Source organism: Aedes albopictus, chromosome 1 (assembly GCF_035046485.1).
Source record: "Aedes albopictus strain Foshan chromosome 1, AalbF5, whole genome shotgun sequence".
Classification (NCBI taxonomy): domain Eukaryota; kingdom Metazoa; phylum Arthropoda; class Insecta; order Diptera; family Culicidae; genus Aedes; species Aedes albopictus.
In genome coordinates this window covers 225727060-225755045 of record NC_085136.1, presented here as the reverse complement: position 1 = coordinate 225755045, position 27986 = coordinate 225727060, and the positions used below count along the sequence as shown (strand labels likewise).

The window sequence follows — 27986 nt, the reverse complement described above, 5'->3', positions numbered from 1 at the left end:
GAATTGTAGAGTGAAGCAGGGGTCACAACTATGCCTAAGAAAGAATTTTAGTTTATTACGCGTTTTTCAAAGATAATTGACAAAAACAAATTAAAACACACTATTTTTGAGCTATTCGCTTTAGAAAACTTAGTTATTTAACTAAACCAATCGATTCAAAGATGCCATTTGATAGAAAATTCAATAATTCTTCGAGTAAGGGTAAAAAAACTTCGATAAGTTTGACCATTTTCAAGTTATTGCCAGTTAAGGCAATAAGAGTGGGAAGTTCAATAACTACGTAACGGTTGAGATTTGACCATATGCGTAGAACAATTTTTTCACCATTTATGGTCCTCTATCACCCTTTAAAAAGTTTGCACTCAGGAACCTAACACCCTGTATATGAATGAATAATTGCTTTCTGCTTCATTTTTTGTATTTCTTTTACAAGTTTGCATGTGTGAGTATGATAACAAAAAATAACGGAATTAAAAGGGGTATACATGTGATACTAACTTCCAGGAAAAAACAATCAAAATATTGCAAATGCAAGTGTGTGTTTACCAAGGTGATTATCTATTTTTGATAAATTTGTAATTGCGTAGATTGTTTCAACCAACGTCACATAAACTTGATAAATCACGCACATATTCCAGTTGGTAGTTGATTTTCGGACACTGGTTGTTTTTTGAAGAATTTGGCCACTACCACATGATCACGTAGATAGCATTTCTATTCCCTTCTAATAAGCTTGTTTGCAGCCAGCATCAGTCTGGTTCCACCATTTCCAATGCATATGGGTTTGCAGATCACGGAATCACAAATTGAGCACGTTCTGAATGATAGACGGCACTTCTCCGACATATTCGACGTCTGATCGTAGCGTCAATATAGATTCTGGTCCACTACCTGGAGATAGTCAAAGTGGTCCCAAAACTCTTCTTTATCAACGTCATTGTACGGTATCGGCGACTGCCACGGTGTAATCTAGAGCGACTGAAGCAATAGGATGTCGCCTCAGCATACGCGCAGAATCTAGAGACAGCGGTGCCAGACGAGTGGGAACTTGGTGTGCCTCCTCTTGATGAATGTCGAAGTACAGTATAAACAGCAATCAACGACACAGCCGAGAGCACCATCGGGTACATGGAACCGGAGTCGACGGAACGAATGTTTCGACGGGGAGTGCAGAACGATTGTGAAGGAGAAGAATGCAGTGCGAGCGGTAATGCTGCAGCAAGGAACACGACAAAACATGGGACGTTACAAACAGAAGCGTACTGAAATATTCAGGAATAAAGACGGGAGCACGGACGTGAGGTGATTGAAAGATGGAAGCAGCACTTCAATAAGCAACTGAATTGTTGGTAGAACGTAGGCAAGGGCGACCAACGGGGGCAACGGAAGAAACGACCACGTTAATGCAGCAAACGTCTGGAAAGATCCATCTCCTACGCTATAAATCAACGAAGCAGCGGGTAACAATGTAATGGTATCACAGCTTAACCAATCCAGATGACCCCAAAATAGTTGGTCATTTGTCTGCTTCGCTTGATAGTCAGGATCTGAGAAACCGAACAACTAACGGTGGAAGTCGACCATTCAGAATGTGAGAACTTCCCAGTCGGTCGACAACAAACCATATTTTCACATTACGACATCGTCCAGAAGTTCTGCGAATACCAGGTTCCAACGTATCACCTGTACATCGACTTCAAGGCGACATACGGCAGTACCGATCGTACAAAGCCATGGGAAATCATGGACGAGAACGGCTTTTCTAGGAAGCTGACCAATCAAAGCAACGATGTACGGTGTGCAAAAAATGCATACGGGTTACTGGTGACCTATGCAGTTCATTCAGATCTTACCGGGGACTGCGACAAGGTGACGGACTGTTAGGCCTTCTCTTCGCCCTGGAAAATGTAATTCCGGCCAATAGGAGGCAATCAGTGAAGTACTAGATTGAAAGTAGTGAGCTGGATTTTTGTATGGCGAGATGATCAATTCTCCATTTCTGCAATGAAATGGTGCAAACAGCGTGGGTTATATGATTTATTGACTAATTTGATGCTGTTTGAGCAAAAGTTTGGATAACTGTGTTGTTGAAGTTGCAGGAAAAAATAATACAACAACACAGTTATTCAAACTTTTGCTCAAATAGCATCAAATTAGCCAATAAATCATATAACCTACGCTGTTTGCACCATTTCGTTGCAGAAATGGAGAATTGATCATCTCACCATACAAAAATCCAGCTCACTACTTTCAATCTAGTACTTCACTGATTGCCTCCTATTCTTTCTAAGTTGGAATCAGTGAAAATGTCATTTTGACATATTTAAATTCAACCACTTACAGCTCATTTTAGAAGCTGAACCTGCGAATATGGTATATGAAAAACTTGTGCGGCTAGACCAGTTCTACAAGATGTAGAATTTAAATATGCCGAAATGACTTTTTCAGTACTGGTTGGAACAAATCTTTGTCTTACTGGGTAGAATGTCGCAGCAAATGCAGGTTGCGACATTGTCATTATTGTTGCGTGATGTTTGAAATTTCATTCAGTGCACACTAACATTCCTTGCCTTCCCCAATAACCGTAAGGACGTAGCCGGCATCGGTACTACAAGATAAACTTCGAAAACGCACATGGAGGATGGAAAGCTACAACCAGGTACCATCTCTTCGTTCCCTGTGCTATTTTGACTGTTCTTGTCAGTAACGGAGTAGCATCTACGTATAGGAAACAGTCGGGGAAGTACTAGACTGAAAGTAGCGAGCTGGATTTGTGTAGAGTGAGATGATCCATTCCCCGTTTGTGCAATGAAATGGTGCAAACAGCATGGGTATTATGATTTCTTGCCTAATTTGCTGCTGTTTGAGAAGTTTGGGTAACTGTGTTGTTCTATTATTCATTTCTTGCAACTTCAACAACACAGTTACCTGATCTCATGCTCATCTCATGCTCATGCTTATCCCCAGAATATTTGGAACGGTGGCAGACCTGGACACTCGGCTGAACGGCGAATCAGCTAAGGTCGGACTGGTGGTAAATGCGTCCAATACAATATACCCATGCATAACTCATACCTCATCAAGGATGAAATGTCGCCATAGACGGAGATACCTTCGAGGCAATGGAGGGATTCGTCTACCTCAGATTTTTACTGACAGCTGACAACAATGTGAGTAATAAAATACGAAGGATCAAAAATTCACCCCCACACCATATGGTATATAAATCGCTAATGAGACCTTCACGGACACAATGCATGAACCATGCTCGAGGAGGATCTGCATGTACGCATGACAAGGACGATCTTCGGTGATGTGGAGGAGAACGGTATGTGCTGGCGAAAGATGAACCACGAGTTTGCTGCTCTCTGTGAAACGTTACTGTGGGCAGGGCATGTTGCACGAATGCCGGACAACATGCGTGAAAAATTCGTATTTGTCCACCCGGTTGGTACAACAAGGCGTGGAGCGCAGCGAGGATAAAGAGCGGCAGCCGCATACCGAATGTTGTGGTGTTACTATAGGGCACGATCGGTGATGTACTAGATTTGTAGTAATATGATGAATTTTTGTATGGTGAGATGCTGAGTTCACCGTTTCTGTAATAAAATGATGCAAAAACCGTGGGTATTATAATTGGGTTTTTAAATTAGGAAACATTCAATGATTTTTTTTTTTTAAACGAAAGAGCACCTTTTTCTGAGCCGCTATGATTTTTTTCAGATTTTTAGAACTTTATTTTGGTATCTAAAATCAATTTCAAAGAAATTTTTTGAAATCACCTTTTGACAGCTGGGCAACTGCTTGACAGCTCCGCTCAGTACAAAATGCGACGAGGGGTGATTCGACAAATCGCTCCCATACAAATTTCAAATTGATTTTTAAATAGGTTCCCGGGCACCAAAATTGATGAAAATTTGGATTTCGGCTCAGTTTGGCATGCAGATTCAGAATATGGAATTTTCTCAACACCACTAAAGAAGCCAATTCCTTGCCTAATTTGATGCTGTTTGAGCAGTGCATGTAGTGCATGTAAATTTATATTACGCTGGTCTGGTGGAGTACTAGATTTGTAGTAATGCGCTGGTTTTTTGTATGGTGAGATGATAAATTCTACGTTTTTGCAATGGATAGGTAGTAGATATGATTTCTTGTCTAGTTTGATATCTAAGCAAACTTTGGGAAACCGTGTTGTTGGACAGCCAAGAAATAGAGAATACAGTTATTTTTCAAAAGCATTTTTTCCATTATAGCCGATATTTTCATAAATCCATATCGACTCGTGGAGGATTGGTTGTATGTCGAAGCTACCAGTAGTGGTCTAGTCACTCTTCAGCCTGGGTCGCGCTTCTTTGAATGGACGACCGAGCAACAATCAGCAGTGTGTTTGTTTGCACTTTCTCCTTCCTTTGAAACCTGCTGGCGAACTGGTGGGCTGAATGACTACTACTCTGCGACGCTGACTGCTGACTGGACTGGACTCGGCGGCGACGACGGCGATGGTGACGGTGGATGGCGATGGAACCGATGATCGAAAACCCTGCGCAGCGTGCAGCTATAAGCTGATTGCCTGCTAAATGTTTACTTACCGAGTAACTTTTGGAAGGTTGAAAATTTGGTTTCTGCGTATGAAGCCTTTCATTTCTGTTTTGTTTTTTTTTTACTCATGGCACGAATTCCGCTGTTGACGGCGGATTTTACGATTGCAGCAGCTGTTGTTCGTGCCGTGCGATTTCTAGTGGATGTTTTGTGTGATGGTCAGCAAATCCGATTGTTGGCTTTTGTATTTGGGATGAATTTAACGATATTTGTAAAACCACGTTCTTAATTTATTTTTTAAAATGACATCTGTGAAGAATTTGCTATTAAGTTAAAATTCACGAATAAAAAGAGACAACACAATTTTAGTAGGGCATGTCTGGTGGAGTTATCAAATTAGGCAAGGAATCATAATACCTACGCTTTTTAAACTATTTTATTGCAGAAACGGAGATTCATCATCCCACCATACAAAAATTCAGGTCATTACTAAAAATCTAGTACTTCACCGATCGCGACCTATTATGATGTTTTGTTCAATTTGCTGGTGTTTGGGCAGAACTTGGAGTCGCTGTATTGTTGATAAGCCAAGAAATGTAGAACTGTGTTGTTCAGTGACCTAAAGTTTTTCTCAAACAGCAGCAAATTAGACAGGAAAGCATAGTTTCAGCACTGTTTGCACACCAGATATACCCTGTTGAGCAGAACCCGAGTTCATGTCGAATCTGCTGAGCCTTTGTATTGTTAGATACGAATATGAGCATTTCATCCGTACCCAAAAACTTGTACTCGGTTTCTACTCAACAGGGCATGTCTGGTGGAGTACTAGATTTATAGAAATGAGCTCATTTTCGTATGGTGAGATAGTAAATTCTCTGTTTCTGCAATGTTCCATTGGATTCTCGTAACAGACCTTGTCCACCGTATCCGTTTAGCCTTAGCTACTTTGAAGATACTGGGTCTATCGTACAAGCCAGGGAGCACGTGCTTCAATTTTTAACAGAACACATCGTTCTCCTGTACACCACCGAATCATACGTTGTTCGAAAACTTCGATAGTTTGCAAGTCCTCTTCGAGCAAGGTTGACGTCTCGTTTCCTTAGAGAACCACCGGTTCTACTAGCGTATAATAACATGGTTCATTTGGTGCAGGAATGAATCCAATGGAATATGTTTTATGACCACAGTTTCTTCTGGACTTCCTTACCTTTAATCCTGACCACCCATGGTGGTGCAGAGGCCCGAATTGATAGATCTCCATTTTGGGCGATTGTCTACCATCCAACCCAGGCGATAGACTGTATCGTTAATTATGAGTACACCTGAAAATTGCTGTATTTCAAAATGTTTTATTTATTTTGTAAATTAAATTCAACTACATTGTTTATTGATCATCAGAAAAGCCCATGACATGATTGTATATTTAATTTTTCGTGGATCTTGCCACCTCTCGCACTTTCTTCTTGGCGTGCTTCATAAGGTTTTGGACAACCGTGCCGACGATGGTTTGCTAACGTTGACCCAGTTTTTCTTGAATTTTGTGACGTCCTCTGCTCCTCTATCCTTTTTCCGTAGTTTCCCTTTCATCAAAGTTAACTATTTCTCAACGGGCCTTATTTGCGGGCAATGTAGAGGATTCATTGTCTTTTCCACAAATTGAACATTGTTTACTTCATACCTGTCAAAGGTGTCACGCGCATAGTGGCAGGATGCCAAATCCGGCCAAAGTAATGTAGGACCTGTGTGCTTTCAGATGAGTGGCAGAATAAGTTTCTGGGGACATTCCTTCCGGTATATTTCGACGTTCATACCTGGGACGGTGAAGAAACGTGACGATTTCATACCACATTGACAAACTGCTTGCCAAACCAACACATTTTTCCAATTTTTACGCAAAAAAACGATTTTTCCTAATTCGTAACATCCGTGCCATGCTTAACAGTGAAAATCTGTGCCCCTGGAAGTGCCTTGTAGTCCAATTTGACATACGTTTCATCATCCATGATTATCCACATGAAATTTTTGCTCAAAATATCGTCGTACAGCTTCCAAGCCCGAGTTTTCACATAATTCGCCAGAATTTGACTGCGGACTGCGGAATTGGAGCCGATACTGTACGGATGTATTCTAGTTGGTACTTCAGGAGCGAAGTGTGAAGCGGAACCTACTTTTGGATTCGGCGAAGGATATTTCCCAAGGATTGCGAATTTGAAGGCGAATTTGAAAGAATGCGGATTGAAGAAGAATTTGCAACGATTGCATCGGAAGCGGAGTTTGCAGCGATACCTCCTCTTGAATACGGGGCTCGAGTTTCAAGGGTTTGGACGTTTGAAGCAGTGTGTTCAAGACATTCTGATTCAAGTTCTCTCGTTGGTGTTTTCGTGAGTTGAGTAACATTTATTTTTTATCAATTTTCTTTCCTTTTATTACCCTTTTTTGTTCTTTCGTTAATAGTGATAGAAATAGTATTTAATTGAAAACGGTAGCCTGTTGCATAACTTTTGATCAGGTCAAGGAACCATTAATCGATCGTACCATTAATTTTCATTTACAATGGAAACGGATGGAGATGAAGGAGAATCAAATCCGAATGTTTCTCCTAAAGATTCCCCTGCTGTGAAGCCTTTTCGAATAGAAATTTATCCACAGACTTTTGCGGGTCCTTTCGTTGTTTATTTTCGGAAAAACAGATAGACCCATTAATGTTTTATTGATTTTATAAAAGGTATAAATCTATAAAAGAAATTAAAAAAGTCTCAATTGACAAGCTTAGAATTGTTTTTGGATCGCGTGATGATGTGAATTTGCTTTTAGAATCGAAATTATTTGAACATTCATACCGTATTTATTCTCCATGTGATTCTTGTGAAATTAGTGGAGTAATTTATGATGATGATTTGGAATGTGATGCTATTATGAGTAATGGTTTATTACATTGAAGGATCATCATCATCACATTTGGTTTGACCTGGGAGTTTGTGGATACTTGGTAAGATTCGTTGCTAGCAAGAATGAACGAGAAAAATAGGTAAGTTATGAGGGAAAACTATAATATGATACTTTTTTGATGTTATAAAACACTTGGTATAAAACAACTATTTTTGGGAGTGGAGGGAAATAAGAGCTGTCAATCGAAACATAATGGTTGGGAAGAGTGGAGATGCCAACTTCTTATTATAACTTTTATGTGGAGAATGACAGATTCTTCTTTTTCACATTCATTGGGGCATCCTCCAATGCGATGGCTTGCACTATATATAATTGTATGATCTTGGTTGTATAATTATAATGTTTTGCTTGATCAAATCACATTGGATGGACAGCCCATTGCTATCGGGCTTAGTACCGTGCTACAATGAATGGAAACCATCATCATCATCATCAATTCGCCAGAATTTGACTGCGTTTTGGACATTTCTGTTTTGTGTAGGTCTTCAGGGAATTACACTCCTTGGCGCGTTGAACCATACCAACAAACGTTCCACACTTTTTTGCTCAATCTCTGATGTATACCTCCTATTTTCCTTTAACGATTTTGCAAATTTTGCTGTCCAAATTTGGCTTGGACACACCTGTTTTTTTCCCACGTCCGGGTGAGTCTTTCAGTGTGTTATGCATACCGAATCGTTTGATAGCATTTTGGACAACAAAAACCCTAACACATTCATTTTTTGCTAATTTTCTTAGCGATGATCATTTTTTATTGCAGTGCCTGGTCACAATCGATTTTCGCTTCTCCTCCGTAAACTCTCGCATTGTTGCACTTGAGGAAAAACTTGAACTTTTAATGAAGGTTATCGTTTGTTTACAACGTTAGCAACACATAGACACATAGCAGTTGTCAAAATAAGGCATAGTCTTTTTAATACAGAGCCTCAAAGGTGTACTCATAATTAACGATACAGTCCTTACGTCTCAAAACACGTGGCACCACGCTGTTTGTACCAGTTTATTACAAAAAAAACAGAGAATAGGACGCAATCAGTGAAGTACTAGATTGAAAGTAGTGAGCTGGATTTTTGTATGGTGAGATGATCAATTCTCCATTTCTGCAATGAAATGGGGCAAACAGCGTGGGTTATATGATTTCTTGACTAATTTGATGCTGTTTGAGCAAAAGTTTGGATAACTGTCTTGTTGAAGTTGTTGAACTGTGTTGTTGTATTATTTATTTCTTGCAACTTCAACAATACATTAACCCAAACTTTGGTCAAACAGCATCAAATTAAGTAAGAAATCATGATACCCACGCTGTTTTACCCATTTTATTGTAAAAATGGAGAATTAGTCATCTCACCATACACAAATCCAGCTCACTACTTCAAATCTAGTACTTCATAAATTGCTTCCATTCAGCTCATTACTACAAATCTAGTACTACACCGAATGTGCCCCATTGCTGCAGCAATTGCTATCTAAAAGGGATTATTGGCGTTTGTCATTTGTACTCAAGCGTTGTGAGTTCGATCGTTGCGCCATCTCTAAATGGTTGCTAGTTAGGTTTCCTTATCGAAATGACGGTTGAAAGAGTTTACACACATTTTGTATGTTAGCTTATTTGCTCATGTTCGCCTGACGTAACGGTTCTGGGCGATGTATATGTGGACCAGTCTGCTCCACTGGTGTGACAACCAGGCCAGGCCTTAGCAACACACAGTCTTCAGTCTTTTGACTAGCAAAAAAGAACTCTAAGGGATGCTGGACCAACTTTTGAAAAATAAACTACCCTTTCCTTAAAAGCTACTACTAATCCTTCCAATCCGTTCCTAATTTTTTCCTGTGTATCCTTCCTGAAAGTCATCAACAACATTACCTTTTCCCAAATAAAAGCTCTTATCCTTCCAATCCCATCATTGATTCCCATGAATCCCCTCCTGAAAGTTAAACATAAACACTAGTATTTACTGGTGGGGACCTTGCTGTTGGTTGCTGCTGTTGGGACTGTGCATGCTGCTGCTGTTGCTGTTACGCAAATGTGTGAAGGCTGAAACAACTACCGTGCTACTTTATTATATGCTGTTACTTGGGATATGGTGCCCATATGTTGCCGCAATGATTTTTAAAAATCTGCTTTATTTTTTCGCGTCATTGCTGTAGTTATGATGAGAGATGTTATGTTTAAGTGTGGTGGGATAGTGCTCTTTTTATGTTTCTTTCGACAATATGTCTCTCAACAAATAGATAATGGCTAGTAATTCCAATCAAAACACCTCTGCGAATTTGTGTTTACCAGGAGTGGTCATGAAATCAGCTCTAATACCTGGAAAAATTTCTTTGTCCTGTTTCAACAGTCAGAGCTTATGTGCTAGAAAGTTGACGAAGCTAGATGAGTTGCGTGATATTTTATCTGTGTCTAATGTTGATGTCATGTGCATTAGTGAAACATGGCTAAGCGAGAAAATTAGTGATAGCGTTTTATGTGTACATGGGTACCAAATAATTCGACATGACAGAGTTGGTCGAATCGGAGGTGGAATTGCAGTACTAATTAAAAACGAACTTAAGTTCAAAGTTTTGCGAGTTTCAGAAAACGAATCAGGGGGAATCGACACTGAGTTTATGCTTTTGGATATTACGGTTAATGATTGCAATTTACTTGTAGGTGCTTTTTACAATCCACCTGACAATGACTCTTGTTTGTTAGATTTACTAATGCGTGAATATGGAACAATGTATGGAAACATATATTTATTGGGAGATTTTAACACGAATCTCTTAAATGTTAGTTCGGCTAAAACTAGAAGATTTGTCAGCGTTCTGGAGACGCATGGCTTAGTTAGTATTGGTACTGAGCCAACTTTTTTCTACGAAAATGGTCAATCACAGCTGGATTTGATGATAACTAATGACCAATCTAACGTGCTTCGTTTCAGCCAAGTGGAAGCACCTGTGTTTTCCAATATTCGCATCGCTAAATTTTACCAAAACTCCGGCTATTGGTACTTATCAATATCGGAACTATAATCAAATAAATGCCAATCTTTTAAATGAAGCGTTTCACAGGATTGTTGGTTAAACTTCTATCAGATTGATGATCCAGATATATTAACTGATTTTTTTAATACAGCAATAGTTGGTTTACATGATTCTTTTGTTCCCTTGAAGACAGCTCGATCTAGACGAACGGGTAATCCGTGGTTTAACAGTGCAATTGCCAAAGCTATGGTGGATCGAGACATAGCTTTTGAACAATGGAAAGCGGCTAAAAATACTGAACAATACAAACAAACTGAACAATAAGAACCTATACAAAAGATTGAGGAATAGAGTTTATCTACTCATCCGAACAACAAAAGAAAATTACTATTCTGAATACTTCAGCCCACAATTATCACAAAAAGACTTATGGAAACGACTCAAATCTTTAGGTGTTAATTCATCATCAGAACGTCAAACCATCACGGTAACACCAAATGAAATTAATGAATCTTTTTTAAGAAATTATAAGGATAATACGACTAGTTGTGGTTCACAAACGAATTTTCAATGGAATTCTTTCAATTTTCGAATTGTAGATGAAGCTGAAGTCATAAATGCTCTGTTTGAAGTAAAATCTAACGCTGTTGGGCTTGATGAACTACCTCTTAAATTTCTAAAGATTATTTTGCCACTTATCATCAGTCCAATCTGCTACATTTTTAATCGTATAATTATTTCGGGTAACTTTCCAAGAGCATGGAAAATGGCAAAAATTATTCCGGTGCAGAAGAAACCTAGAAACGATTCACTCGAAAACTTACGGCCTATAAGTATTTTACCTAGTTTATCCAAAGTATTTGAGAAAATTTTGAAAAAGCAAATTTGCAATTACATTACCGACAACAATCTTTTAATTCAGTTTCAATCTGGATATAGACCCAACCATAGTACAAAAACAGTTATGCTAAAAATTTTAGATGATATTGGATATATTCTTGATCAAGGTAATTCAGCTGTCCTTTTGCTTCTTGATTTTTCGAAGGCGTTTGATAGAATATCGCACAGTGTGTTATGTAGAAAGTTGCTGAACAATTTTGGCTTCTCGAGTGACTCTGTGTCATTGATTAAATCATATCTCCAAGGGCGTGTTCAAACTGTGTACAACAACGGAGAATATTCCAACTTTTTACCTATAATATCTGGTGTTCCGCAAGGATCAATTTTAGGACCCATCCTTTTTTCTTTGTACGTTAATGATCTTCCTAATGTCCTTTAATACTGGAAAATTCAAGTATTTGCTGATGATGTACAGCTGTATATAGAATGTATTCTCGGAGACGCTGATAATGTTTCTACGAAAATCAACGCTGATTTGAAAAGGGTGTTTAGCTGGGCAGTGGAAAATACCCTAGCCCTAAATGTCAACAAAACTCATGCTATGTTCATATCCAATAGAAATGATACCCTCAGACCTACGATTATGATCGATGGCAATCGAATAAGCTATATTAATAGGACAGATCGGTGAAGTACTAGATTTGTAGTAATGAGCTGAATTTTAGTATGGTGAGAATGTCAATTCTCCGTTTCGGCAATGAAATGGTGCAAAAAGTGTGGGTATTATGATTCCTTGCCTAATTTGATGCTGTTTGAGCAAAACTTTGGGCAACAGTTTTGTTTTTTTCATCATTTCTTGCAACATAAACAATATAGTTATCCAAAGTTTTGCTCATACTGCATCAAATTAGGCAAGGAAACATAATACCCTCGCTATTTGTACCATTTCATTGCAAAAACAGAGAACTGACCTTCTCACCATACTAAAATTCAGCTCATTACTACAAATCTAGTACTACACTGAACGTGCCCTATTCTGCCACTAGCTTGGGCTATGTTATCCAATCAAACTTAGAATGGGACAAATTTGTGTTGCAACAATGTGGTAAAATTTATGGAAAACTTCGTTCGTTACAGCTTACTGCTTCTCTGTTGCCTACGAACACTAAGATTAAGTTGTTCAAAACTCTTTTTTTACCGTATTTTATCGCATGTGATTTTTTGTTAATGCAGGTCTCAGCAGATACTTTAAATCGCGTGAAGGTTGCTTTAAACGCTTGTGTTAGATATGTTTTTAAACTTTCACGTTTTAGTCATGTTTCACATCTTTAACCACGACTATTAGGTTGTTCATTCGAGAACTTTTGTAAACTGCGTTGCTGTCAACTAGTTTTTAAACTTGCTAGCATAAAGAAGCCTGAATATATAAATATTTATATACAAAATTAAATTGTTTACGTAGCGCAAGGTCGAAAAAATTCGAGAATCGTAGTAGGCTTTGCCACGAACGGACGTGTTTCCTCTGCTTGTCACGTTTTTTGCGTTCCGATACTGCCGTTTTCAAAATTTCAATTTTGACTGAATGTTTTAAAGTGAAAAGTGATAATTAAAGATATTAATTGAAAAAAAAAAATAAGGTGTAGCGCACTCCAAAACGGGGAGCACGAATTTGAGGCACCATTCTCCAGTGCACTGTGGTGGAGATTTCTACAAAATTGTGTGCTTTTGCGATTCCGCTCGTAGCATAAAAGCCGGACTACGCCATCCAGAAAGTGACACAGTTTCGCGACGTAAAATTAGTCGGAGCCAAGAGAATGCGCGTTTTTAAAAAGTATCTGGAAAGTGGTTCGCGTTACGTTAATGGAAGTTGGAAGTACCGGATCTCGCTGTTAACGAAGTTCAGTGTCCTGTCTTGCGGTCTCGCGAGGAGCATAATTTCATTGCATTGGATTATTATTGTTTTCGGACCGCACAAACCAGATGGGTGAGAGCTTTCCAATATTCATCATATCAACATACAGTCATGACTCGCTGGTTGGGGGCTTAATAGTTGGGTGACTTTTTAGTTGGGGCCCCGTTAGTTGAGCTGTCAGCCAACTAAAAAGTACCTGGATGTCATAATTCAATGTCAAACTGAAAATGACAACCAATCTGTAATTCCGAGGGGCGAGCTAATGAGTTTTTGGTTTCTTAAACTTTAATGATAATCGAAAAGAATTTCTATTTCATATTTCTTAAAAAAAAAAAGAATATGTACAATTACTTCGAAATAAATGCAAAACATCGGTAATCTTTATTTTGTCGATCATTAAAAGCGTTTTGTGCTTGCTTTTGGTCCGGGTCTATATTTTCACTTCACCGACTAAAAATGGGTGAAAATAATTATTTCTCGCATTGGCCCTAGGGGCAAGACACTGTGCAAACGAGAGTAACTCTGAGGGATTCTGAGTTACTCTTTTCATCGTTGATCGACGAAATTTGTTAAAAGACATCCCTAAAACTGCAATTTTCATTCAGCACACGCAACACTTTGCGGTTTGACATTGGTGCCAGATCACACTTTGGCATAAACGGGAGAAATTCTGAGGAACTGTGAGGAATTCTGAACAACACCTCGAACACAGATTTGCTCTCGTTAGATCTGTCCTGCCCCTAGCATTGGCCATATATGTATCTTGCAAAACGTATCAGTTTTGCTCTAAATGTGAAACAAATTGAAAAATTTTGCTTTTTGCTTCCAACCTAAAAATGATTAAAAAAAAAAACAATGCGCACGCCCCTTGTGCTGCTGTCACTTCACCCAACTAGCGAATCGAATTCGTTGGTTGGGTGGAGGTTGTGGCTCAACGAGCGGGTTCCGACTGTATTTAATTACATTATTTACACATTCATATATTCATTTAACCATATCTAACCCATTGGAGCGTTTGGTACGGTATGTCCACGCATCCTTCCTCCCCTGTAGATTCTAGAATTGCTTCGACGAAAAACTATCGTTTAAACTCGAGACAATTCCAAGAATCATCTTTGCGGCAAATACAACGCAGTAGGCCTGGCCGCTTTGACGCTTGCATCATATCCCTGATATTTTGCAAGCCTCAATATTGACAAGAAAAGTAATTGGGCTTAATCTAACCTGATTACTTTCCAGGATGCTTTCTCGTACTGGCTGCGTTTGTATTAGATTAGATTAGATTAGTAGCGCAAGGTCGAAAAAATTCGCGATACCAAGACATCATACCACTAAATTCGGCAATAGCTTTTTCGTAAGGGGTGTTTCAACTTGGAATTCTTTGCCTAATGATTTGACGCTAATTATTACGGGGCAGTTTTAAGAAAGAAATGTATAGAGCACTGGGGTTAAAATAGTAATTTAAAATGAAGTTCACTGTTTACAATAAGACAATAATGGGCGGCACTTCTTCTATCGATGAATTGATTGTAACATTTAAAAAGACAATATGTCTTAAGTTACTTATTAATAAATGATATAAATAAATAAATAAATAAATAAAATAAGGACGCCCCGCTCCACGCAAAAAGGATATTTGAGTTGACTCACCGACTTCGTAGGATTACACACGAGTAAAATACACACACGCACACTTCTTACTGGCTGGGTAGTTACGAACGAAATGATCGAGTTTGTGATTCCTCAGATTAAGACAGGCGAAATCTCGGACGAACCGGAAATTCGTCAGTTCCCGAAAACTCATCATACACTTTCGTGATAGCAAGTCACGAAGGATAACTCGATACGATGGCCGTGCTGCTGTTCCTTTCCAACCTTTCCAAGATAACCGTGAGAGAGGCTCTCTTTAGTAGTACAATAACGGCACCAGCTACGTTCTTGTAATCAGGTTGGAAGAGGGATGGATTATTAGTACCAACTATGACGAATACCACCCTCGAAACGAATGCTATCAATAGTTCATTGAAGTGTGCTAGCTATTGTTAGGTTCAAAGACCAGAAAAATAAATAGACACGGCAAACTGGTTCTTGCTTTCTTATTGTGTCAACCATAGAACATTCAACACCCATTTATTTCCAATAGGGAATCGCGCCACTTGGGCGGTGGTTCTATATTCGTCTGTTTTCCACTATAACTCAGTCAAATTTGAACCAATTGGCACAACTTTTGGAATGTGGTGAGATAGGTATAGTATCTACCCGAGTACAACATTTCAAGTCAATTGGTTCAAAATTGACTGAGTTATAGTGGCAAACAGACGAATATAGAACCACCGCCCAAGTGGCGCGATACCCTATTAACAACCCAAAAAACACTTCAATTTGGGTAAACTTCTTACATAGCTTATCAGCTAGGCGTTTACCTTCATGTCATCACCAAAGGCTGCAGGAAGGGTTATTCGTTAGTAGGGAAGGTATCGTTGGGCCAGGATTCATTTTGATAAGTGATATGAGCTTTTGATTTATATTGCCATTCAGAATACCGCGTTACTGTTCGCTTCACGCGGAAAGCAAACAATCGATCACCCACGTTGGGTGGTCTCTAAATTTTACTGAGACGGACGTGATCGATTCTGCTGCGATACTCACACACACACACCATACAGGAGCGATGCATGCAAAGTAAGGATCAGTAACAATACTCTGTCACCTGTTGTGTATAATAGGACAGATCGGTGAAGTACTAGATTTGTAGTAATGAGCTGAATTTTAGTATTAAGAGAATGACATAGAGTTGTTTGCTTCTAAAATTGGGTGGTCTCTAAATACTTTATCAAGTTCTTTATAAACATTTTCAGAGCTTTCTGCATGTTGTTCCTGCTCGTATTGTGCATCACCGGTACCTGGAGATCTCCGAAACAAAGATTCCTCCCGACAGTTGCTTCCAACTTCGGGCGAATGTAGTCCCAAAGATGTTTTATTCGTTGGCACCGAGATTTTCGACACACGATGATGCCCGCGCTCCGAAACAGCGTCGACCAGGACCCGAAACGCCGCTCGCGGTCCATCTGTCTTACTTCAATTCTAGTACTTCACCGATTGTTTCCTAGGGTATCGCGCCACTTGGGCGGTGGCTTCTATATTCGTCTGTTTTTCACTATAACTCAGTCAATTTTGAACCAATTGACTTGAAATGTTGTACACGAGTAGATACTATACCTATCTCACTGCATTCCAAAAATGGGGCACGTTCGGTGTAGTACTAGATTTATAGTAATGAGCTGAATTTTAGTATGGTGAGAAGGTCAATTCTCTGTTTCTGCAATGAAATGGTACAAAAAGCGTGGGTATTTTGATTATTTACCTAATTTGAGGCTGTTTGAGCAAAACTTTGGATAACTATGTTGTTTATGTTGAAAGAAATTGAGGAAACAACAACACTTTCACAAAGTTTTGCTCAAACAGCATCAAATTAGGCAAGGAATCATAATACCCACGCTTTTTGCACCATTTCATTGCAGAAACGGAGAATTGACCTTCTCACCATACTAAAATTCAGCTCATTACTACAAATCTAGTACTTCACCGATCTGTCCTATTGGTACTATCGACATCGATGTCTGATGCAGCCAATCTATTAGAAAACGAACTCGAACGCTCGGCAAATGCTAGACAGATTGACTTAACATCGACGGCGTCAAGCACTTCTGCGAGAGCCATTTTCGGAGGTGGGGTATGTATCAACCTCGAACAACTGTGTTGCAGTGTGCCTCAAAAGGGTGGCGATTGGTAAACTTTCTAAAATTTTATTTCGCTTTTTCTGCCGCGGCTCCTAACAATTTGATTTCGATAGCCGGTGATTGGCGAGCAAAAGTGTGGGGTTCAATTATAGAAATTTGAAGCTGGCCCGCCGAAAGTAGCACTGTGAGCTAAAATTCAAAGTTTTCTTCTGGGCTTTCGATGATGGTGGTGCGATCTCCGAGAGCCTGCATGCATGGATGGTGCATGCGGTTGTGGTATTGTACGTACATGTATGCGTTAATGCCAATACTTTCTTTGTGGGAAATGGATTTTCCTACATTTGCACCAGTTTTGGCTTAATTTTATAACAAATGAACCGTGTCATTATTTATTGCATAAGCACAGTTATCCATCTGAGCAGTAGTGGAGACTGATGAACCCAATTTGTGGTCATCTCGATATTGTATCCGTTTGGTTGAATGAAACTACCGTATTACCCCGCTAATACGACACCGACTGTTGTCGTATAACCGGGGTAAACTTTTAATTCGACAAACTGGTCACCCTACACCACCATGCTCATTGAAATTTGGCAACTCTATTTTTGTTTTTGTTTTGATTTCCGGATTTGTTATGAAACATAATTTCACCAAATATTGCGGTGGCGCGAATGAAAAGCTCATTCTTTCTACGATTGTTGCCATCCTCAGTTCATTCCGGTTGGTCTCCAGGCGGTTTGGGTGTTGAATAGCACCAACTCAGAGCTTCCGAAATTTGCGGCTGCAAGAGGAGTTTCTGCGGATGCGAGTATAAGCGCAATATCAAACTGTTTTGCATTTACAGTGTACATCGCTGTGACATTTGAACACTTTTTCATTCGACATGTGTCGTATAAGCGGGGTACGAATTAAAAAGTGTCGTATTAAAACGTGTCGAACCAGAGGGGTAAGACGGTACCGAAGGTTGGACATGTACAGGTTGGTTTACACACTTAAATTCAGAAATTGATCTCGGTAAACGGTTTGCCGAGAATCCAACAGCTGATATCTCGGTAAAGTATTAACTGATTCTCGGAAAAGTTTTTACCGAGATTTCGGTAAACCATTACCGAGTTTCGGTGAACTTTGCCGAGATCTCGGTAAAAAGTTGGATTACCAAGATATCGGCAAAGTTTTAACGACATCTCGGAAAAACTTTTACCGAGATTCAGTGAAAATAATCACTGGATTCTCGGCTGTTGGATTCTCGGCAATCTGCTTACTGAGGGCGGCGATTTAATTTAAGTGTGTACATGTTTACTTAAGCTAGTAGTATACTTTGGGGATAAACAGAACCAAACAATAAACAGGACTTTCCAAGCATTTTCAATTGCTAATTTTCAGCATATTTACTATCTTTATGGATTTATATTCAGAAAAACACCTCAATGCGTGACCTTTAGGGTTTCCGAATTGATTTGTTTACAAACAGCTTACAATAAACAAAAATATTATTGGGTCTATAAGTTAGATCGGTTGGTATACCCACAAAAATGTTAATACATCGTCTACTAAATTGTTTAGAAAACCGCAATTCCTATCGATAATCGCTTCCGGTAAACAATACCAGCAACTAATTTATTCAGAATACCTATGATTGTTCACCCCGGTTAGGGTAGGTCAGTTCTGTTTTGGGTATTACCCGTGAAGAAGTCGAAGTAGGCCGTCGTTTAAAATTCTGACACTAATATTTCCTATACAAATGATAAACTAGACGGATCGTCAGGGCCATTGGTATTGATCACCTCTCTACCGGTTTCTTCGATACCGTCATCCACAACTCGGGGATTAATAATTCATAAGTAATTTGGTGTGATTTCTATACCGCTAATGTGTGCTTGTGAAACTTTTTTTTCGGTTACATGGTCGAGGTTGACCAACGTCGTTACCCGTACGCACCTCATTAGTTAGCGGGAACCATCGCATCGTATAAACCAAACGATCATCAAACCAGACGCATTCTTCCGCATGGTCTGAAAGCGGCCATGCGACACACATACTCATTCATGACCATTTGGATCAGCTGTTTGTAATATCGGAATTGGAAACTCGGAAATTGCCTAATTTGCAAATATGACCAGTTGCGATGACGAATCCGTTGTTTTTATTTTGGACCTGTTTGAAATGATGGCCGAATGGCTTTTAGAATACTTTTAGGGGTGAAGCAGGAGGTAGTAGATTTCTGGATACTACACAAGCGTTCGAGCTCTTCGACGGCTTCTTGGCCTCGAGATTATTATGTTAGACCTGTGCTGCCGTGAATCGCAAGAGTCCCATCTGCAAAAAGTAGGCATTGAGAAAATGGACTCTAAAGTTTTCAAATTCGATTTCTATGTGAAACTTAAAAAAAACGCCATGAATTGAAAACTTCTGCGATCATCATGAAACTTTCACACATTGTTTCAAACGTGAAAACGTAACAGTGAAAAATATAAAACTGGCTAAAACAGTGTTAAGTTTTGTATTGCAGGGTACACAAGTTCGTAATGGGACTAACTTGCGATTACATTTCATTATGGGACGCAGCTGAAAGATCATCCCAAGAAAGGTCGAAAACGGCCATTAACTCATTTTTGTCCAAAATGCAGATGGGACTGACTTGCGATTCACGGCAGTGTGGAGCTAAGAAAGGTGACTTCTATTATCGAATTATCGAGATCTTGCATAATTTTGTGTTTTTGTGTGTTTAAACTGTTTTTAGCACGTTTAAACTACCGTCTCATCCTGCCTTAATACCAGATTTATACAGGTCGGACTCGATTTTCCGGGGATTCAATTAACCGGGGGCCAGATTATCCGGGGCTCGATTATCCGGCAAAAATGGCTCGATTATCCGGGTAAAAATTTGTTTTTGCTTTGTTTACAAATTTTTAGATTGCAATATGTCAAAAAATGAGATGAACATCAAAGACAACACCTGTAAATAAGATTTAGATTTGAAAATTGTTTTTATTTTTTCACATTTTTCAGCTAAAATTTCATTTTCAAAAAACATGGTTATAATAATACCAGACGTTAAGTTTAGGCACTACAACGTCATGTATGTTAGCTTCTATGTTAAAGGAACAGTTTTTGATTGAAGAACATCAAAAATAACACAAAACAAGCATGGCTAGATTATCCGGGTGATTCGATTATCCGGGGTGAACTAATTTTGGATTCACCCGGAAAATCGAGTCCGACCTGTACACTATTGTGATTGTTCAACACACCTTCTCGTGTCAGTAGGGAACACCACCTTTGCAGGGTTGTTGTCCGGCAACATGCCATGAACACCGGCTTTGACCACTTTTTCGATGCAGGGTTCACCGTAAAGTGCAGCGAGCTCGTGGTTCGTCCTTCGCCGCCAAACGCCGTTCTCCTGGCTTGGTCCAAGTCTCGTGTCAGGACCACCACATATATGGCCTATAGGCCTTATAAAGGTTCTGTTCATTTGCATTTGGTGCGTGGGTGAATCTTTGTTGACCACAGTTTCTTCTGGAGCCCTGAATAGGCACGACTTCCACTGATGATGCGCCTTCGAATTCACGACTCACATTCTTATTAGTCGTTAGTAGTTCTGGCGACTGGATTTTGTGAAAATCGTACCACGGCTGTTGAGCGCGGCTCATCACATTAGACTTTCCAGGGCGATATTAAAGAGTAGGCATGAGTGTGCGTCACCTTGTCGCAGTCCCTGGCGAGATTCGAATAAACTGGATAGTTTACCCAACACTCTTGCGCAGTTTTGCACACCGTTCATCATTGCTTTAATCAATCTAGTCAGCTTCCCAGGAAAGCCGATTTCGTCCCATGGTTTTCCATAGCTCTGTGCGGTCGATACTGTCGTATTCCACTCAGTGTACGCAGAATATGCCACAGCAAGCGAAAAAATAGGCAACAAGGAAGGCACGGCAACAACGCTTTGTTTTTTCGTTAGCAGATAATGACAAAATCGCTCCCGAGTTTGTTCACAACAAAAAGGGTAGGAATATTTGTCTCGTTCTATTCACATCGGGATTTTCGCATTGTTTTACAACTGAAACTCGACTCTGAGGTTTGCAAGAGTCTTATTTCGTCCAAATGCTTATGAAATCGATAATGTGGGTCGAAAATTTCAGCAGAAAAGCCGGAATATCAGAACACGCACGGCAAGCGATGTTTGTTTTATTGCTCTCATCGCCTGACATACGTTTGTTGCGGAGCGCCTTTGTTACCAACATGCACCGCTTAGGACAAAGCGTTTGTTTTTCGGCGTGATCCGTTTTTCGTACCCTGATTCCACTTTGAAGTCGACGAACAGGTGATTCGTTGGGACCTGGTATTCACGGCATTCTGGAGGATTTGCCGTATGGTGAAGATCTGGTCCGTTGTCGACCGGCCATCTATGAAGCCGGCTTGATAACTTCCCACGAATACATTCGTTTTAGGTGATGATCTTGGATAGCACTTTGCAGGCAGCATTCAAAATAGTGATCGCTCTGAAGTTCTCACATTCTAAATGGTCACCTTTCTTGTAAATGGGAAGATTATCTCTCCCTTCCACTTCTCCGGTAGCTGTTCGGTTTCCCATATCCTGACTATCAACCGGTGCAGACAGGTGACCATCTTTTCTGGGCCCATCTTGATGAGTTCAACTGCGATACCATCATTGCCAGCTGCTTTGTTTGTTTTCAGCTGGTGAATGGCATCCTTAACCTTCATCCAGCCAACGTACATTTTCTACCTTCGGAAAAGCACAAAAATGGTCATAACTTTTTTGTTTTTCGGTGGATTTTGATGAAATTTTCACAACTTCCCGAAAAACTCTTCTAGTTTTTGATGCCGGGGACATGGGTGCCAGGTCCACATGGTTCCGGAGTTATTCCGGATTGTCTTGGGGTACCAAAATTGGCCCCATACTTTGCGCAAAGTATATCTCAAGATCCCGATGAGATAGAAGTATAGTGTCTTCGGCGAATTTGTTCAGCAGGTTAAGAACTAACTGGCAACGGCGACTTTGGTTCGTGATTCGGCCACTAGGCGGCGCCAGTGTCAAAAATGTTCAAACCCTCATATCTCAGAAACCTGATAAGATAGAATGATGCTGTCTTCGGCAAAATTCGTCAGCAAGCTCAGAACTATCTGATAGTAAAGTCTTTGGTTTGGGATTTATCCGCTAGGTGGCGCCTTGTGTCTGAAAAATTCAAACACGTATATCTCGATACCCTAATGAGGCACTACCATGCCGTTTTCAGCAAAGTTGATCAGCAGGCTAAGAACTATCTGGCGATGGCATCTTTGGTTCGGGAATCGTCCGCTAGGTGGCACCAGGGTAAAAAATGTTCAAACTTCTATATCTCAGAATCCTGATAAGATAGAATGATGCCGTCTTCAACAAAGTTCTTCAGCAAGCTAAAAACTGTCTGATAGTTGAGTCTTTGATTCGTGATTTATTCGTTAGGTTATTCGCTACACCATCTTTGACCCCCTGTAGACAAATCTTGTCACCCCACAATATTGCTCCGTTTAGTTCTGGGAATGTCTCCGGGAATTTCTACAGGAACTCTTCCGGATTTTTTTCCAAGAATTTCTCCGGGAATTTCTCTAGGAATTCCTCTGGAAATTTCTCCGGGAATAATTCTGGAAAATTTTCCAGGATGTCCTCTAGGACCCACATCAGGAACTCCTTCTGGGAATTTCTCCAGGAGTATTCCAGGAATTCCTCCGAGAACTTTCACAGGAATACCTCGATGAGTTCCTCCGGAAATTACTCCATGAATTCTAGATTTTCCTCAGAAATTCCTTAAAGAATTTCTCCAGACTGGATTTCTCCGAGAATTTTTCTAGGAGTTCCTCTAGGAATATCTCCGAGAATGTTTCCGGGAATTACTTCGGAAATTTCTTCAAGAAATTGTCCGGGAAATCCTCCTAAAATTCTTTCAAGAATTCCTGCGGGAATTCCCCCAGAAATTCCTTCGGGAATTTCTTCAGGAACACTTCCGTTTTTTTTTTCAAAAAAAAAATCCACTGAAAATTTCTCCAGGAAGTCTTCCGTGACTTTTTTCAGAAAACGCTCTGAGAACTTCTCCAGGAATTCCTCTGGGAATTTCTCCAGGAATTCCTTCTTTGTTTTTTTCAGGAATTCCGCCGGGAATTTCTCTGGAAATTCCTCCGCGGATGTCTCTCGAAATTTACCCTGGAATTTCTCCAGAAATTCCACTAGGAATTTCTTCAGGAAATCCTTCCAAAATTTTTCCTGGAATTCCACTAGGAATTTCTTTACGACTCCCTCTAGGAATTTCTCCGGAAATTCTTCAATGACTCCCATCAGCAATTTCTCCGGTGATTCCTTCAGTTATTTCTCCAGGACTTTTTCCGGGATTATTTCCAGGAATTCTTTTGGATATTTCTCCATGATTTTTCCCGGGGATTCCTCCAGAGATTCATCCAGGAATTTCCGTCGGGGAATCCACCAGGAAGAAGGATTCCCTGAAGAGTTTTCCAGAGGAATTGCTGAAGAAATTACCTGAGGAATTCCTAGAGAAATTTCCTGAGGAATTCCTGGACGAAATCCTAGAGGCATTCTCTGTGGAATACTTTGAGAAATTCCCAGAGGATTTCCTGAGAAAATCCCGAAGATTTCATTTAAAAATTCGCGGAGGTATTTCAGAAAAATTCCGCAAAACGGAGCAAAAGAAGCAATATTGTAAGGTGACAAAACTTGTCTGCAGGGGGTCAAAGACGGTGTTAGAATATTGCCTCTTGTACCACCGTACTCGACCGTCTACTATCCTGCCAAATGGTTCTTAGCTTGCTGAGCAACTATGCTGGAAATGGAATATTTCTTGTTCATTAGGGTGTTCATACAAGTATTTTCTTAATATTAGACGGAACCTATCGAATAATATCAGAACCAAGGACGCCAGATATGTCTTACTTCCTCTTAACTTTCGGAACAATTTGCTGGACGTTTTCCGATTTTTGAGATAAAATTGTTTGAATGTTTTGATTGCTAGTGTCCCCTAGCGTCACCATTCTCGGATAGTTCTCAACCTGCCGAACAGTTTTACAGAATACGCCATGTTTTTAGCATATAACAGTAACAAGACACACGTGTTTAAATATTATACACACGGTGCCACCTAATGAATAAATCACAAATCAAAGACTCAACTATCAGACAGTTTTTAGCTTACTGAAGAACTTTGTTGAAGACGGCATCATTCTATCTTATCAGGATTCTGAGATATAGAAGTTTGAACATGTTTTACCCTGGCGCCACCTAGCGGACGATTCTCGAACCAAAGACGCCATCGCCAGATAGTTCTTAGCATGCTGATCAACTTTGCTGAAAATGGCATGCTTGTACCTCATTAGGGTATCGAGATATGCGTGTTTGAATTTTTCAGACACAAGGCGCCACCTAGCGGATAAATCCCAAACCAAAGACTATACTATCAGATAGTTCTAAGCTTGCTGAAGAATTTTGCCGAAGACAGCATCATTCTATCTTATCAGGTTTCTGAGATATGAGGGTTTGAACATTTTTGACACTGGCGCCGCCTAGTGGCCGAATCACGAACCAAAGTCGCCGTTGCCAGTTAGTTCTTAACCTGCTGAACAAATTCGCCGAAGACACTATACTTCTATCTCATCGGGATCTTGAGATATACTTTGCGCAAAGTATGGGGCCAATTTTGGTACCCCAAGACAATCCGGAATAACTCCGGAACCATGTGGACCAGGCACCCATGTCCACGGCATCAAAGAGTTTTTCGAGAAGTTGTGAAAATTTCATCAAAATCCACCGAAAAACAAAAAAGTTATGACCATTTTTGTGCTTTTCCGAAGGTGGAAAATGTACGTTGGCTGGATGAAGGTTAACTTCCCTCAGCGTGGGGGTTGGTTCATTTCCGTCCTCCGCTGCACTGGCGCACAGTGGGATCATTCTGAAAAAAGACGATCAAAACCTCTAAGAGCCGTTAGTTGACATTTTAGCATATAGGTGTCTTTGGAAGATATGCTCAGAAAAATCTTCTCTATTTTTATGCATATTCACTGTATGGTAAAACTGTAGGGTGAACCCGAGCAAAAAAATATTTTTTCAAAATATTTTTTTAGAGGGTAGATGTCTTCAGCAAAGTTGTAGAACAAGTAATTTTAAGTATCTTTGCTGAAGACATCATATAGTTTGGACTTCATTTTTTGGGAGAAAATATGAAGGTTTAAAAAACAACCTCAAAATCATTTTTTTGAACTTTTCCATGATTATAGCGTAAAATTTCAACGTGATATGTTCTACAAGTTTGTAGGTACTACTGGAATACACTATCTTGCCGAAGACACCAACTCTGTAAAATTGAAAATTGCTCCAGTAAACCAATTTTTTGAATTTTTTTTCACTATTTTCACTATTGAATATTTTTTGAATAGGCACTTTTTGGCAGCCGTGCTATCAAAATTTCAATGCTTTATCATGTCCAGAATAGACCAAAAGTGACTTAACAATCGGGTCTGATAAGGCACTTTGATTTCTGATGCTATTTCAATAGTCATTTTTCAAAGAAAATATTCACAAATTTCATACAAATCAATTAATACAAACTGAAAACTCACGAAAACTTTTCGACATTAATATTTGTTAATCCAAATAGTACTCTTGTTGAAATAGTCTACATTTCTAACACTGTGGTTGACTTTACATTGAATAAGTTTTTAACACCAATTAAAAACTGTGTTTTTTATATAATTTTTATTGTAATTCCCAATGCATTTGTTTATGTTACATACATTAATCAATCAACTATAACAATGATAACATTTTTTTATTTGCTATGTTTGCTTTTGCCTCTTTCAAAATTTGTAGTTCAAAATAAATGACACTAACAGTTGAAGACTATTTATTTAACTTGCTTTTTTTTATTCAGAAGTACTACTTGGATGTGCTAAAAATAATATCGAAAGGTTTTATGAGATTTGTGAATATTTTCTTTGAAAATTACTATTAAAATAGCTTCGGATATCAAAGTGCCTTATCAGACCCGATTGTTAAGTCAATTTTGGTCTATTCTGGACATAATGAACCATAGAAATTTTTACAGCACGGCTGCCAAAAAGTGCCTACTCAAAAATATTCAGTAGTGAGTTTTTAACTCATCTAAAAATTTAAAAAACGATATTTTTTATCGGGTGTTCAATGTAAAGTCAACCACAGTGTTAAAAATGTAGACTATTTCAACAAGAATACTATTTTGATTAACAAATATTAATGTCGAAAGGTTTTCGTGAGTTTTCAGTTTGTATTAAATGATTTGTATGAAATTTGTGAATATTTTCTTTGAAAAATGACTATTGAAATAGCATCAGAAATCAAAGTGCCTTTTCATACCCGATTGTTAAGTCACTTTTGGTCTATTCTGGACATGATAAAGCATTGAAATTTTGATAGCACGGTTGCCAAAAAGTGCCTATTCAAAAAATATTCAATAGTGAAAAAAGTGAAAAAAAATTCAAAAAAATTGGTTTACTGGAGCAATTTTCAATTTTACAGAGTTGGTGTCTTCGGCAAGATAGTGTATTCCAGTAGTACCTACAAACTTGTAGAACATATCACCTTGAAATTTTACGATATAATCATGGAAAAGTACAAAAAACTGATTTTGAGGTTGTTTTTTAAACCTTCATATTTTCTCCCTAAAAATAAAGTCCAAGCTATATGGTGTCTTCAGAAAAGTTACTTGAAATTACTTGTTCTACAACTTTGCTGAAGACATCTAGCCTCTAAAAAATTATTTTGAAAAAATATTTTTTGCTCGGGTTCACCCTACAGTTTTACCATACAGTGAATATGCATAAAAATAGAGAAGATTTTTCTAAATATATCTTCCAAAGACACCTATATGCTAAAATGCCATCTAACGGCTCTTAGAGGTTTTGATCGTCTTTTTTCAGAATGATCCCACTGTGTGGCGTCGTTGTTTCTTCCGTTGCCGTGGGCTCCCGTGCCTACGTTCTCCACGCCGTTTAGGTGCTGATCGAAGTGCTGCTTCCACCTTTCGATCACCTCACGTCCATCCGTCAAGAGGCCTCCGTCTTTATCCCTGCATATTTTGGTTTAAGGCTATGGATCGCCAATCCGGAGACGGCGGGTTCGATTCCGGTCGGGTTCCGGTCGGGAATTTTTTCTCGACTGCCTGGGCATAGTGTAAGTATCATCGTGCTTGCCTCACAATATACATATTTATGCAATGGCAGGCAAGGAAAGCCCTTCAATTAATAAATGTGGTAGTGCTCCAAGAACATTAACTTGAAGCGTCCCAGTGGGGACGTAGAGCCATAAAGAAGAAGACTGCAGTACATACATTAATAATGATATTATTAATATATTCGACAATCAGGTGTAGTTTTAAGGCAAGCAACAGTCTAATTGTATTTCCAAATGCGTTTTCAAAAAAATAAAAATGCGCGTTCCATTATAAACCATCATGGCGTTTGTGGGAGGTACTAGATAGTAGCGTCAGTAGACGCTTCTTGTACACCGCGGGCAATAAAAGTAATTGGGTCATTAGTTTACCAAGTTCAGCCAGATATTATTTAACTAAAACATGAAATAAAACAGCAATCGAACAAGAAAAGTGCGTTACGCTGACGCACTTGCTGCGAAAAACATTCATGAACTCACCCAATTATTGTTCGAAGCATATTGCTCGCATTAGCTCGCCATTACCTTGCCCGCACTCATTATCGCCGGTGGGCATCGGAATCCAAATGGTTTAGAATTTGGATGGCCAACCTAATGTACACGCATGTTTTGCAATGAATCCATTACATATACCAGCCGCCCTATCGGGTGGCGGTTTCCATGCTTCTGCTAGCTAGGCTCAGCTGTGATTTGAAATAGGTATCCACATATTTTTTTTCTTCACATGTGATTTAAACATTAGCGCACCATAGATGTGGACAATGCGATTGTTGCTGCGATGGTTGGGCCCGATCGGTTGATAAAGGTGCGATGCCATAACGAAGCCAAATACGACGAC

General features: G+C 39.4%; 1 protein-coding gene and 1 long non-coding RNA gene across 2 annotated transcripts in view; one reads left to right on the top strand and one right to left on the bottom strand.

The window, feature by feature from the left end:
* LOC109430221 (3-hydroxy-3-methylglutaryl-coenzyme A reductase) overlaps nucleotides 1–27986 on the top strand; it is a 168583-nt gene that overhangs the window by 7774 nt on the left and 132823 nt on the right. The gene's annotated exons all lie outside the window — the stretch shown is intronic.
* On the bottom strand, nucleotides 112–27884 carry LOC134285500 (uncharacterized). The gene is made up of 2 exons (XR_009996425.1): nucleotides 24833–27884; nucleotides 112–21663 (listed from the first exon to the last, which is right to left on the bottom strand). It is a non-coding gene; the product is annotated as an uncharacterized LOC134285500 (long non-coding RNA).